Genomic DNA, 13,302 nt, shown 5'->3' with positions numbered 1-13,302 from the left:
CTGGACACCATATGTGAATTAATTGCCCTCCATTTATCTTCAGAGTTTGTTCTGTTAGGTGACCTAAACTGGGATATGCTTAACACCCAGGCCATCCTACAATCTAAGCTAGATGCCCTCAATCTCACACAAATTACCAAGGAACATACCAGGTACAACACTAAATCTGTAAACATACCTCTGCTGTCTTCAACCTGGATCTCAGCGATCACTGCCTCATTGACTGCGTCCGTAATGGGTCCGTGGTCAAATGACCACCCTCACCGTCAAACGCTCCCTAAAACACTTCAGCGAGCAAGCCTTTCTAATCGACCTGGCCCGGGTATCCTGAAAGGATATTGACCTCATTCCGTCCGTAGAGGATGCCGGGTTATTCTTTAAAAGTACTTCCCTCATCATCTTAAAAAAGCATGCCCCATTCAAAAAATGTAGAACTAAGAACAGATATAGCCCTTGGTTCTCTCCAGAGCTGACTGCCCTTGACCAGCACAAAAACATAATGTGGCATACTGCATTAGCATTGAATAGCCCCCGTGATATGCAACTTTTCAGTGAAGTTAGGAAACAATATACCCACGCAGTTAGGAAAGCAAAGGCTAGCTTTTTCAAACAGAAATGTGCATCCTGTAGCACTAACTCCAAAAAGTTCTGGGACACTGTAAAGTCCATGGAGAATAAGAGCACCTCCTCCCAGCTGCCCACTACACTGAGGCTAGGAAACACTGTCACCACCGATAAATCTACGATAATCGATAATTTCAATAAGCATTTCTCTACGGCTGGCCATGCTTTCCTCCTGGCTACCCCAACCCCGGTCAACAGCTCTGCACCCCCCGCAGCAACTTGCCCAAGCCTCCTCCATTTCTCTCAAATCCAGATAGCTGATGTTCTGAAAGAGCTGGAAAATCTGGACCCCTACAAATCAGCTGGGCTAGACAATCTGGAACCCCTATTACTAGCCTTTTCAACCTCTCTTTTGTATCGTATGAAATCCCTAAAGATTGGAAAGCTGCCGCGGTCACCTATATCATACCCTACCTTTCTAAAGTCTTCGAAAGCCAAATTAACAAACAGATCACCAACCATTTTGAATCATATCTCCGCTATGCAATCTGACTTCCAAGCTGGTCATGGGTGCACCTCAGCCACGCTCAAGGTCCTAAACGATATCATAACTGCCATCGATGAAAGACAATACTGTGCAGCCCTATTCTTCGACCTGGCCAAGACTTTCGACTCTGTCAATCACCGCATTCTTATCGGCAGACTCACCAACCTTGGTTTCTCAAATGAATGCCTCGCCTGGTTCACCAACTACTTCTCAGATAGAGTTCAGTGTGTCAAATCGGAGACACGTATTGGCCGGACCTCTGGAAGTCTCTATGGGTGTGCCACAGGGTTCGATTCTCGGACCGACTCTTTTCTCTGTATACATTAAAGATGTCGCTCTTGCTTCTTATTCTCTGATCCACCTCTACGTAGACGACACCATTCTGTATACTTCTGGCTCTTCTACACTGTGTTAACACACCTTCAGATGCGCTTCAATGCCATACACCACTCCTTCCGTGGCCTCCGACTGCTGTTAAATGCAAGTAAAACTAAATGCATCCTCTTCAACCGATCGCTGCCCACACCCACCCGTCCGTCTAGCATCACTACTCTGGACGGTTCTGACATAGAATATGTGGACAACTACAAATACCTAGGGGTCTGCTTAGACTGTAAACTCTCCTTCCAGACTCACATTAACCTGTTGAATCTATGAGGGCGCTATTTCATTATTGGATAAAAAAAAACGTGCCCGTTTTAAGCGCAATATTTTGTCACGAAAATATGCTCGACTATGCATATAATTGACAGCTTTGGAAAGAAAACAGTCTAACGTTTCCAAAACTGCAAAGATATTATCTGTGAGTGCCACAGAACTCATGCTACAGGCGAAACCAAGATGAAACGTCTAACAGGAAATGGGCAGAATCTCTGAAGCTCTGTTTTCAAATGTCTCCTTATATGGCTGTGAATGCAGCAGGAACGACCATGTGCTTTCTGTGGTTTCTTCAAGATGTCTGCAGCATTGTGACGTATTTGTAGGCATATCATTGGAAGATTAGCCATAAGAGACTGGATTTTCGGGTTTTTTTGGTAGCCAAACGTGACGCACCAAACGGAGCGATTTCTCCTAAACAAATAATCTTTCAGGAAAAACTGAACATTTGCTATCTAACAGAGTCTCCTCATTGAAAACATCTGAAGTTCTTCAAAGGTAAATTATTATTTGAATGCTTTTCTGGTTTTTGTGAAAGTGTTGCCTGCTAAATGCTAACGATAATGCTAACGCTAAATGCTACGCTAGCTAGCTACTGTTACACAAATGATTGTGTTCCTATGGTTGAGAAGCATATTTTGAAAATCTGAGATGACAGTGTTGTTAACAAAAGGCTAAGCTTGAGAGCTAGCATATTTATTTCATTTCATTTGTGATTTTCATGAATAGTTAACGTTGCGTTATGCTAATGAGCTTGCCGGGATAAATACACTCCTGGATACAGGTTTTTTTGGTAGCCAAACGTGACGCACCAAATGGAGCGATTTCTCCTAAACAAATAATCTTTCAGGAAAAACTGAACATTTGCTATCTAACAGAGTCTCCTCATTGAAAACATCTGAAGTTCTTCAAAGGTAAATGATTTTATTTTAATGCTTTTCTGGTTTTTGTGAAAGTGTTGCCTGCTAAATGCTAACGATAATGCTAACGCTAAATGCTACGCTAGCTAGCTACTGTTACACAAATGATTGTTTTCCTATGGTTGAGAAGCATATTTTGAAAATCTGAGATGACAGTGTTGTTAACAAAAGGCTAAGCTTGAGAGCTAGCATATTTATTTCATTTCATTTGCGATTTTCATGAACAGTTAACGTTGCGTAATGGTAATGAGCTTGAGTCTGTATTCACGATACCGGATCCGGGATGGGTAGATCAGAGAGGTTAACAAAAGGCTAAGCTTGAGAGCTAGCATCTTTATTTCATTTCATTTGCGATTTTCATGAATAGTTAACGTTGCGTTATGGTAATGAGCTTAGGTCTATAAATAGGATCCATATCCCAATCCAAAATTAAATCTAGAATCGGATTCCTATTTCGCAACAAAGCAGCCTTCACTCACGCTGCCAAACACTCCCTCGTAAAACTGACTATCATACCGATCCTTGACATGGGCAATGTCATTTACAAAATAGCCTCCAACACACTTCTCAGCAAATTGTATGTAGTCTATCACAGTGCCATCCATTTTGTCACCAAAGCTCCATATACTACCCACCACTGCAACCTGTATGCTTTCGTTGCCTGGCCCTCGCTTCATATTCGTCGCCAAACCCACTGGCTCCAGGTCATCTATAAAAGTCTTTGCTAGGTAAAACCCAGCCTTATCTCAGCTCACTGGTCACCATAGCAGCACCCATCCGTAGCACGCGCTCCAGCAGGTATATTTTACTGGTCATCCCCAAAGCCAACTCCTTCTTTGGCCGCCTTTACTTCCAGTTCTCTGCTGCAAATGACTGGAACGAATTGCAAAAATCACTGAAGCTGAAGACTTATATCTCCTTCACTATCCTTAAGCATCAGCTGTCAGAGCTGCTTACCGATCATTGCCCCTGTACATAGCCCATCTGTAAATAGCCCACCCAACTACATCATCCCCATATTGTTATTTTTTGTTGTGCTCTTTTGCACCCTGGTATCGCACATTCATCTTCTGCACATCTATCACTCCAGTGTTTAATTGTTAAATTGTAATTATTTTGCCACTATGGCCTATTTATTGCCTTACCTTCTTAATCTTACCACATATGCTCACACTGTATATAGATACTTTCTACTGTATTATTGACTGTATGTTTGTTTATTCCATGTGTAACTCTGTGTTGTTGTATGTGTCGAACTGCTTTGCTTTATCTTGGCCAGGTCGCAGCTGCAAATGAGAACTTGTTCTCAACTAGCCTACCTGGTTAAATAAAGGTGTTCTCAACTAGCCTACCTGGTTAAATAAAGGTGTTCTCAACTAGCCTACCTGGTTAAATAAAGGTGTTCTCAACTGGCCTACCTGGTTAAATAAAGGTGAAATAAAAAAATAAAATGTAGTAAATATTTTTCTTACCTCTTATTTTTCTTAAAACTGCATTGTTGGTTAAGAACTTGTAAGTAAGCGTTTTACTGTAAGGTTTACCCTGTTGTATTCGGGGCATGTGACAAATAGAATTTGATCTGATTTGATTTGGGGAAGAAATGGCAAGAAAATAACATTATTCATTAACCAGGGCCTGGGCCTTCGTCAGGGCTGCAATCTGAGCCATACGCTCTTCAATATTTACATCAACAAATTGTTCTAGAAAGAAAAAGAAAAAAATACCCTTGTGTTAGTCTCCACAATTCAGAGGTTACATGCCTGCTCTTCGCAGATGACCTGTGCCTGCTGTCACCCACATCACATGGCCTACAGCAGAGCCTGGACCTGCTAGAGCAGTACTGCCAGACCTCGCATTAAAAGCCCCAAAATACGATTTTCCAGAGAAGATCCAGATCTCAGGGAATTAGACCAACTTCTCAATTGGTACAAAATACTGTATATAGAGTCCTGCACACACTACAATTACTCAGATTTAAAATAAGCTCAACTGGACACCTTAATGAGGCAGTGAATGAACTGAGAGAGAAAGCACGCAGGGCATTCTACGCCATTAACCAAACAATTCAAATTTAATTTAAAAAATATGTCTAAAAGTAATTGAATGTGTCATTGAACCAATTGCACTTCATGGCAACAAGTTGTGGGGTCCACTTGCAAAACAAGATTTCACCCAATGGGACAAACACCCCATTTAAACCCTGCACCCTGGGTTGGCGCCCCCCCCCCCCCCCCCCCCTTGGGTTGTGCCATGGCGGAGGTCTTTGTGGCCTATACTCAGCCTTGTCTCAGGATGGTAAGTTGGTGGTTGAAGATATCCCTCTAGTGGTGTGGGGGCTGTGCTTTGGCAAAGTGGGTGGGGTTATATCCTTCCTGTTTGGCCCTGTCCGGGGGTGTCCTCGGAGTGGGCCACAGTGTCTCCTGACCCCTCCTGTCTCAGCCTCCAGTATTTATGCTGCAGTAGTAGTTTATGTGTCGGGGGGCTAGGGTCAGTTTGTTATATCTGGAGTACTTCTCCTGTCCTATTCGGTGTCCTGTGTGAATCTAGGTGTGCGTTCTCTAATTCTCTCCTTCTCTCTTTCTCTCTCTCGGAGGACCTGAGCCCTAGGACCATGCCCCAGGACTACCTGACATGATGACTCCTTGCTGTCCCCAGTCCACCTGACTGTGCTGCTGCTCCAGTTTCAACTGTTCTGCCTTATTATTATTCGACCATGCTGGTCATTTATGAACATTTGAACATCTTAACCATGTTTTGTTATAATCTCCACCCGGCACAGCCAGAAGAGGACTGGCCACCCCACATAGCCTGTTTCCTCTCTAGGTTTCTTCCTAGGTTTTGGCCTTTCTAGGGAGTTTTTCCTAGCCACCGTGCTTCTACACCTGCATTGCTTGCTGTTTGGGGTTTTAGGCTGGGTTTCTGTACAGCACTTTGAGATATCAGCTGATGTACGAAGGGCTATATAAATAAATTTGATTTGATTTGATTTGATTTGATTTGCATGCAGAGTTCTGTAAGATTCTCCTACATGTTCAGAGGAAAACTCCAAACAATGCATGCAGCGTCTCACCCTGATCTGTTTCACCTGTCTTTGAGCTTGTCTCCACCTCCCTCCAGGTGTCACCCTTCTTCCCCATTATCCCCAGTGTACTTATACCTGTGTTCTCAGTTAGTCTGTTGTCAGTTCGTTTTGTTTCGTCAAGCCCATCAGCATGCTCCTGTCTGTCTCTGGTTCCTGTTTTCTAGCTTTCCCGATTTTGACCGTTCTGCCTACCCTGACCTGCCATTCTGCTCCTGTCTGTCTCCGTTCTGCCTACCTTGACCCTGCCATTCTGCTCCTGTCTGTCTCCGTTCTGCCTACCCTGACCCTGCCATTCTGTATCTTCCAGACTATGCACTGAACTACTGACCTCTGCCTGCCCTTGACCTGCTGTTTGAGTAACAAACTGTGTTACTTAGAAACTGTCTGCATCTGGGTCTTCTCCTGAGCCTTGACATGCAGGACATAATTAGGCAAATAACCACTAATAATGAAAACTAAAAAAATTGCAATTAAGTTTTGGAAACATCTAAAATACAGTGGCCCCCATTCATATCATTACCAAGCCCTGCAATGCCAAGAGCTGAGCAAAGAAAAGACTCCCCTCATCCAGCTGGTCCTGGGGCTGAGTTCACAAACCTGTTCTACTAACACACTGAAGCCTCAGTCCCCTCATCCAGCTGGTCCTGGGGCTGAGTTCATAAACCTGTTCTACTAACACACTGAAGCCTCAGTCCCCTCATCCAGCTGGTCCTGGGGCTGAGTTCATAAACCTGTTCTACTAACACACTGAAGCCTCAGTCCCCTCATCCAGCTGGTCCTGGGGCTGAGTTCACAAACCTGTTCTACTAACACACTGAAGCCTCAGTCCCCTCATCCAGCTGGTCCTGGGCTGACTAGAACATCGAATCAATCCGAATAAATCAAATTACAACACAGTCAAAACAAAACTACATTACCTTTTGGGAAACACAAGCACAAAGCAAAATGCAGTGCTATCTGACCCTAAATTGACAGTAAACCTTAGAAAAACCTTGACAAATTTACAGGCTCAGTGAGAACAGTCTTGCCATTGAGAAGGGTAAAACACAGTTAAACCTGGTTCCCTGTAGAGGAACGGTTGTGCAACCACTGTACCACAGCAGAACCTGAGACAGAGCTACATTTTCTGATAAAATGTTTAAAATATATATAAAACAATTAGATTGTCATTTCCTCAAATTTGAAAGCATTATTCAAGGTTTCAAAGACCTCTCTGATGAGGATAGGCTACCTGTCCTGTTGGGGGAAGACGCAGAGAGCTGTGGGTTGGCAGCGCACTACATTGCTGCCTGACATAAGATGAGTAGACAGACCAACCAACCTGCACGCTTATTGTTATTGTCCAATCAGAGCCATTTGCATTGCTAGTTATAGCCTAATGTTAGCTAGGGAGCTAACATTGAACCTAGTTAGTTAGCTATAGCTACCTTCAGATTCATGCAGGGTAGTAATGTTTTGAGTTGGGATTATGATTAATTGTTAAGATAAATATATTTAGATATATATATATATTTTTGTCTAAACAAAAGACTCTACTTTGTAAGTAACCTTTCACTATATCGTTTACACTTTCTGTATCCTATGCATGTGACAGATACATTTAGATGTTATTTGATACAGTGTGTGTGTGAAGAACAACGTATAGGACTAGATAAAGGATATAGGATAACGTTAGGCGAACGAGTGTCCAAGTTCGAAAATTCTCTGGTAGAACGCCCTGCTTTTACCCTCGTCACACTCACCACTGTAGGCTATTTTCTGTAATTAGCTTGCGGCTAAACTTTTAAATAATGATCTTGTTGTGAGTTTATTTTCCTGAAATAATTCATCCAAATTCACTAAAGTTAAGACGTTGTCAGCTATATGTCATTATTTGAACTGGCTAGCAAGCTAATTTAAAGTTAACTTAAAGTTAGCTAGCTAGCTAACAAGCTAGAAACGAACCAAAACATTGTTTAGAAAGTTGCTTTTAGTTACCTGGTTTGCTAGATTGAAATGTACTAAATTCATGTTTAAACAGATTGGGATTATTGGTGTTAAAATACAACACTTTCGTTATTTTGGACCACCAGGCTGCTGATGTCACACAGCCTGTCATTTTTGTGTTTATACTTTTCATAACAACAACAACAAGTTTTATGTTGGGCGACAATAGAATGTTCATGATGTCACTGCGATAATTGTATGCAGACATGTCGATAGACGTAGCATAAACCAGCCTTTAGTGTCAATCTTTGGTTGTTTAGTACACTATTGTACTCACTCTGTTTAACCTGTTAGATCTCTAGGGGCGCTATTTCATTTTTGGATAAAAAACGTTCCCGTTTTAAGCGCAATATTTTGTCACGAAAAGATGCTCGACTATGCATATTCTTGACAGTTTTGGAAAGAAAACACTCTGAAGTTTCAGAATCTGCAAAGATTTTGTCTGTAAGTGCCCCAGAACTCATTCTACAGGCGAAACCAAGATGATGCATCAACCAGGAATTAGCAGAATTTCTGAAGCTCTGTTTTCCATTGTCTCCTTATATGGCTGTGATTGCGCAAGGAATGAGCCTACACTTTCTGTCGTTCGCCCAAGGTCTTAGCAGCATTGTGACGTATTTGTAGGCATATCATTGGAAGATTGACCATAAGAGACTACATTTTCCAAGTGTCCGCCTGGTGTCCTGCGTGGAATTCGGTGCGCAATTGCCAGCTGCTCGTGTGTCCAAGAACGATGTATCAATGAAGAGATATGTGAAAAACACCTTGATGATTGATTCTAAACAACGTTTGCCATGTTTTCAGTCGATATTATGGAGTTAATTTGGAAAAAAGTTCGCGTTTTGAGGACTGAATTTTCGGGGTTTTTTTGGTAGCCAAATGTGATGTATAAAACGGAGCTATTTCTAATACACAAAGAATCTTTTTGGAAAAACTGAGCATCTGCTATCTAACTGAGAGTATCCTCATTGAAAACATCAGAAGTTCTTCAAAGGTAAATTATTTTATTTGAAGGCTTTTATGTTTTTGTTGAAATGTTGCGTGCTGGATGCTAACGCTAATGCTAAAGCTAAATGCTTTGCTAGCTAGCTACTTTTACACAAATTATTGTTTTCCTATGGTTGAGAAGCATATTTTGAAAATCTGAGATGACAGTGTTGTTTACAAAAGGCTAAGCTTGCGAGATGGCATATTTATTTCATTTGCGATTTTCATGAATAGTTAACGTTGCGTTATGGTAATGAGCTTGAGGCTGTAGTCACGATACCGATTCCGGGTTTGGGAGATCAGAGAGGTTAACACATGGCCTCATATGTGAATCCTTAAAGAGATGGGTGGGGCTAAGGCTTAAGAGGGTGTAAACGATGATGAATGGGTGTAGACAAAGAAGAGCTCTCCAGGAGGTACCAAAACATTCCAGGGACATTTTCTCAAAAGTGGGGTTACAAGTTTAGCAACTTTCAAAGCAGAATGACTTTCCCATTGTTCCTCAACTGTAGTGTATGACATACAATGTTTTATCTCTGAGTCCATACTTTTATCCAATGTAAAAAAGAACACACATTTTGCTACATAAGACCAAATCGAGCCAGTCGGTCACATATGTACATTGTTTAGTCATGCAAATAAAGCTAATTGAATCTAATTGAATTGAGAGAGAGAGAGAGAGAGAGAGAGAGACCTCACTTGCTTTGGCAATGTTAACAAATGTTTCCCATGCAAATCAAATCAAATTTTATTTGCCCCTTGAATTAAATTGAATTGAATTGAGAGAGGTACAGAGAGAGAAAGAGAGAGAAACCTTGTAATCTGTAATAGGAACATGTTGAATCTCTTCAGCGACAGGCTCTATAATGACCAATCAATATTCTGGGAATCATATCTGTCTCTGTGGTTCAGACCTTTAGAGAACAGTCAACTTGGGATGTGCCCTAAACCCTAATACTTATGAATAAAACAATTAGCTACCAAAGCTACTCGCAGGATTGGTTAACTCTTGAGGTCACTATGGTCTCGACCAATTTAGGTAAATTCTCCTTTAGTTTTAGTGCCACCCACTGTTGGAATAACCTACAAAAATCCTTGTATCTTGATTCCCTGATGCCACTATGACTGGTGTTGAATGAATTGTAGTACAGTGGAGGCTCCTCAGAGGAGGAAGTGGAGGACCAATAAAAATGGTGAAACAAATAGATAAAGCTACACTAAATATGATCACGTCACCAAATAACTGATTAAAACACTATTTGGCAAATAAGTTCTACAGTAGTTCTACAGAAGCCTTAACAGCACTCTGTTTGGTAGCACCATGGTGAACAGCTAGCTTCCATCTTCCTCTGAGCACATTGACTTTGATACAAAACCTAGGAGGACCTACTCCAACCGATCAGAGTTCTAGCAGCATGAACTGATTTGTTGTCCACCCAATCAAAGGATCAGAGAATTAATCTAGTAATGAAAGCATCCGCTACAGCTAGCTAGCTATGCAGTGCATAAAATGTGGTGAGTAGTTGACTCAAAGAGAGAGAAAGTTTAACAGTTTTGAACAAATTCATTTCTTCCAAAATGAAGGAGAAGCAAGAGAGAAATAGAGAGATCTTGGTTTTTTTTCACTTTCAGTTTCCCTTACACAGCTAGCTAGTTTAGCCTACTGAAACACCCTGCTCAAGCAGAGGGATGCTACTTCTCAGAAAGTTTTAACTAGGGTGAGGCCCCTTTTTTTCTCAATTTCCGCCTGACTGAAGTAAACTGCCTGTTACTTAGGCCCTGAAGCCAGGATATACATATAATTTGTACCATTGGAAATAAAACACTTTGAAGTTTGTAGAAATGTTAAAATAATGTAGGAGACTATAACACAACAGATACGGTAGGAGAAAATCCAAATAAAAACAAACCAGATATTTTTTGTTTGAGAGACCATGGACTGAATTCTAGCTCCCAGGATGCAATTCCTATGGCTTCCACAGTGTGTCAGAAGTCTATGTTCAAGGTTTCAGGCTTGTAACTTCCAAAACGAATAAGAAATATCAGTTTTAGTACAGGGACAATGTCTTGGAAATTCATGTTATATAGACAAGACGCACCTGCTAAAATCGGTTTCCTATTGAACATACTTCTTTCTGTAAGAAATATTATAGTTTGATTACATTTTAGGGAATCTGAGGAGTTTAGGGGTAGATTTTTGGAATCTTTTCTCTGCATGTTGAACGAGTGGATTACTCAAATCGCTGGCGCCAACTAAACTTACTTTTTTGGATATAAACAATTTTATCGAACAAAACAACACTACATGTTATAGCTGGGATCTTTGGATGACTATTCAGAGGAAGATTTTCAAATAGATTTTCAAAAGGTAAGTGAATATTTAATTGCTATTTGTGAATTTATGAAACTTGTGCCGGGGGAAAAATATTTTGATGTGGGGCGCCATCCTGAAACAATCGCATGGCATGCTTTGGCTGTAATAGCTACTGTAAATCGGACAGTGCAGTTAGATTTACAAGAATTTAAGCCTTCAACCGATATAAAACACTTGTATGTACCTAAATGTTTAATATCCATCATTTGAATGATTATTTTATTTGAATTGCACGCACTCTAGTTTCACCGGAAGTTGTCCCGCTAGCGGGATGCCAATCCCTTTAAACTGTCAAGAGGAGTAAACAAGGTTGTCCTCTATCAGCATATATATTTATTATTTCCATTAAAAAGTTAGCTATTAAAATCAGATCCAACAATAATATCAAGGGTTTAGAAGTACAGGACTTAGAAACAAAGGTGTACGCTGTGGATTCATGTTTTCTTTTAAATCCACAATCTGAATCGTTCCACAGCCTCAAATCTCTGGATTACAACCAAATTATAAGTGCCTACTATATTACGTACTGGATCACTGGAAAAATACAAATTTTACATTACCGTGTAGTTTACCAATAAAATGGTCTGATGGTGATGTGGATATACTTGGTATACATATCCTGAAATAAATAAATGATCTTACTCCAATATATTTTTAAATAAAAAATATGAATGACGGTGATCCAATATGCTGTAATAGAAATAAGGTCATGCTCATAATTGTTTTTTTTTAATTGCCCTCCCTCATCTGAAACGGCACAGCAACGACCGTCAGTCAGTGGTTTATTGTTGAGGTTGTGCCTGGTGGTTAATTGTATTCTTCTTGTTTAGTTTTGATGTAAATTCTTCTTCCTGTTGTGACAAAATGTTTGTACTCAGGGCACGACTGGGAATGAGGCCCTGGTCTAAAATTGGGCTACCCTGAATAAATAAAAGTTAAAACATGTATCTTTATGAGCACTCTTGAAAAATAGTGCAATAGGATGTGATTTAGAATGAGCTCTGACTGCTCACAGCCTGGTGTCTGAGTGATGGAAGGGAGAGACGGGCTGGATGGGTCCCTGGGGAACCAACAACAGTAATTACAGATCCATAACAAAACACAAGCGTCTGCTACTCTAAACATGGAATGGATTTCATTCAATATTTACTACAAATACTTTATTAGATAGGACCAATAAACCACTGAAAGGAAGGAAGAGGGGAGGGAGCAGCACCTACATCAGCAGTAGTCTAAGTCTTATCTACAGTACAGCAGGTGAACAGGGATTTGCAACAAAGTGCTTTAGCATTGATTCCCCTGCCTGCTGCAACCACAGGCTAACTGCATTATACAGGCTAGGTTGGGGTGTCTACTGTACTAGCATAGTGTGATATAGTGTAATATACTGTACTATAGCATAGTGTAATATACTGTAATATAGTGTACTATACTGTACTATAATATAGTGTACTAATCTGTAGTGTACTGTAATGTATTATTTTATTTTGTAGTGTATTATAATGTAGTCTATTGTACTGTACTATAATGTTGTATACTGTAGTGTACTATATTTTATATTTTATATTTTACCTTTATTTAACTAGGCTATTTTCAATGACGGCCTAGGAACAGTGGGTTAACTGCCTTGTTCAGGGGCAGAACGACAGCTTGGGGGTTCGAACTTGCAACCTTTCGGTTACTGGCCAAACGCTCTAACCACTAGGCTACCCTGCCGCCCCAAGGTGTAGTGTTCTATACTTTAGTGTTCTATACTGTAGTGTTCTATACTGTAGTGTTCTATACTGTAGTGTTCTATACTGTAGTGTACTATAATGTACTATAGTGTACTATAGTGTACAGTACTGTGGTGTGTACTGTGGTGTACACTCCTGGCCCAGGAGTGTGAAGGTGAACGGAAAGGCCCTGGAGCAACGAACCGCCCCTGCTGTCTCTGCCTGGTCGGTTCCCCTCTTCCCACTGGGATTCTCTGCCTCTAACCCTTTTACAGGGGCTGAGTCACTGGCTTTACTGGGGCTCTCTCATACCGTCCCTGGAGGGGGTGCGTCACCTGAGTGGGTTGATTCACTGATGTGGTCATCCTGTCTGGGTAGAGTAGTGTACTGCAGTGTACTATACTGTATTGTAGTGTGCTGTACTATAATGTAGTGTACTGTACTATAATGTAGTGTGCTGTACTATAATG

The 13,302-nt window shown here is 40.9% G+C and overlaps 1 protein-coding gene across 1 annotated transcript in view; it reads right to left on the bottom strand.

The window, feature by feature from the left end:
• The window catches only part of LOC139369527 (phosphatase and actin regulator 3-like), a 76,087-nt gene that overhangs the window by 47,736 nt on the left and 15,049 nt on the right, over positions 1 to 13,302 (bottom strand). The window lies entirely within an intron of this gene.

This window comes from Oncorhynchus clarkii, chromosome 17, assembly GCF_045791955.1.
Source record: "Oncorhynchus clarkii lewisi isolate Uvic-CL-2024 chromosome 17, UVic_Ocla_1.0, whole genome shotgun sequence".
Lineage (NCBI taxonomy): Eukaryota > Metazoa > Chordata > Actinopteri > Salmoniformes > Salmonidae > Oncorhynchus > Oncorhynchus clarkii.
Note: the sequence above shows the minus strand (reverse complement) of the source record. Positions and strands in the feature narration are given on the sequence as shown.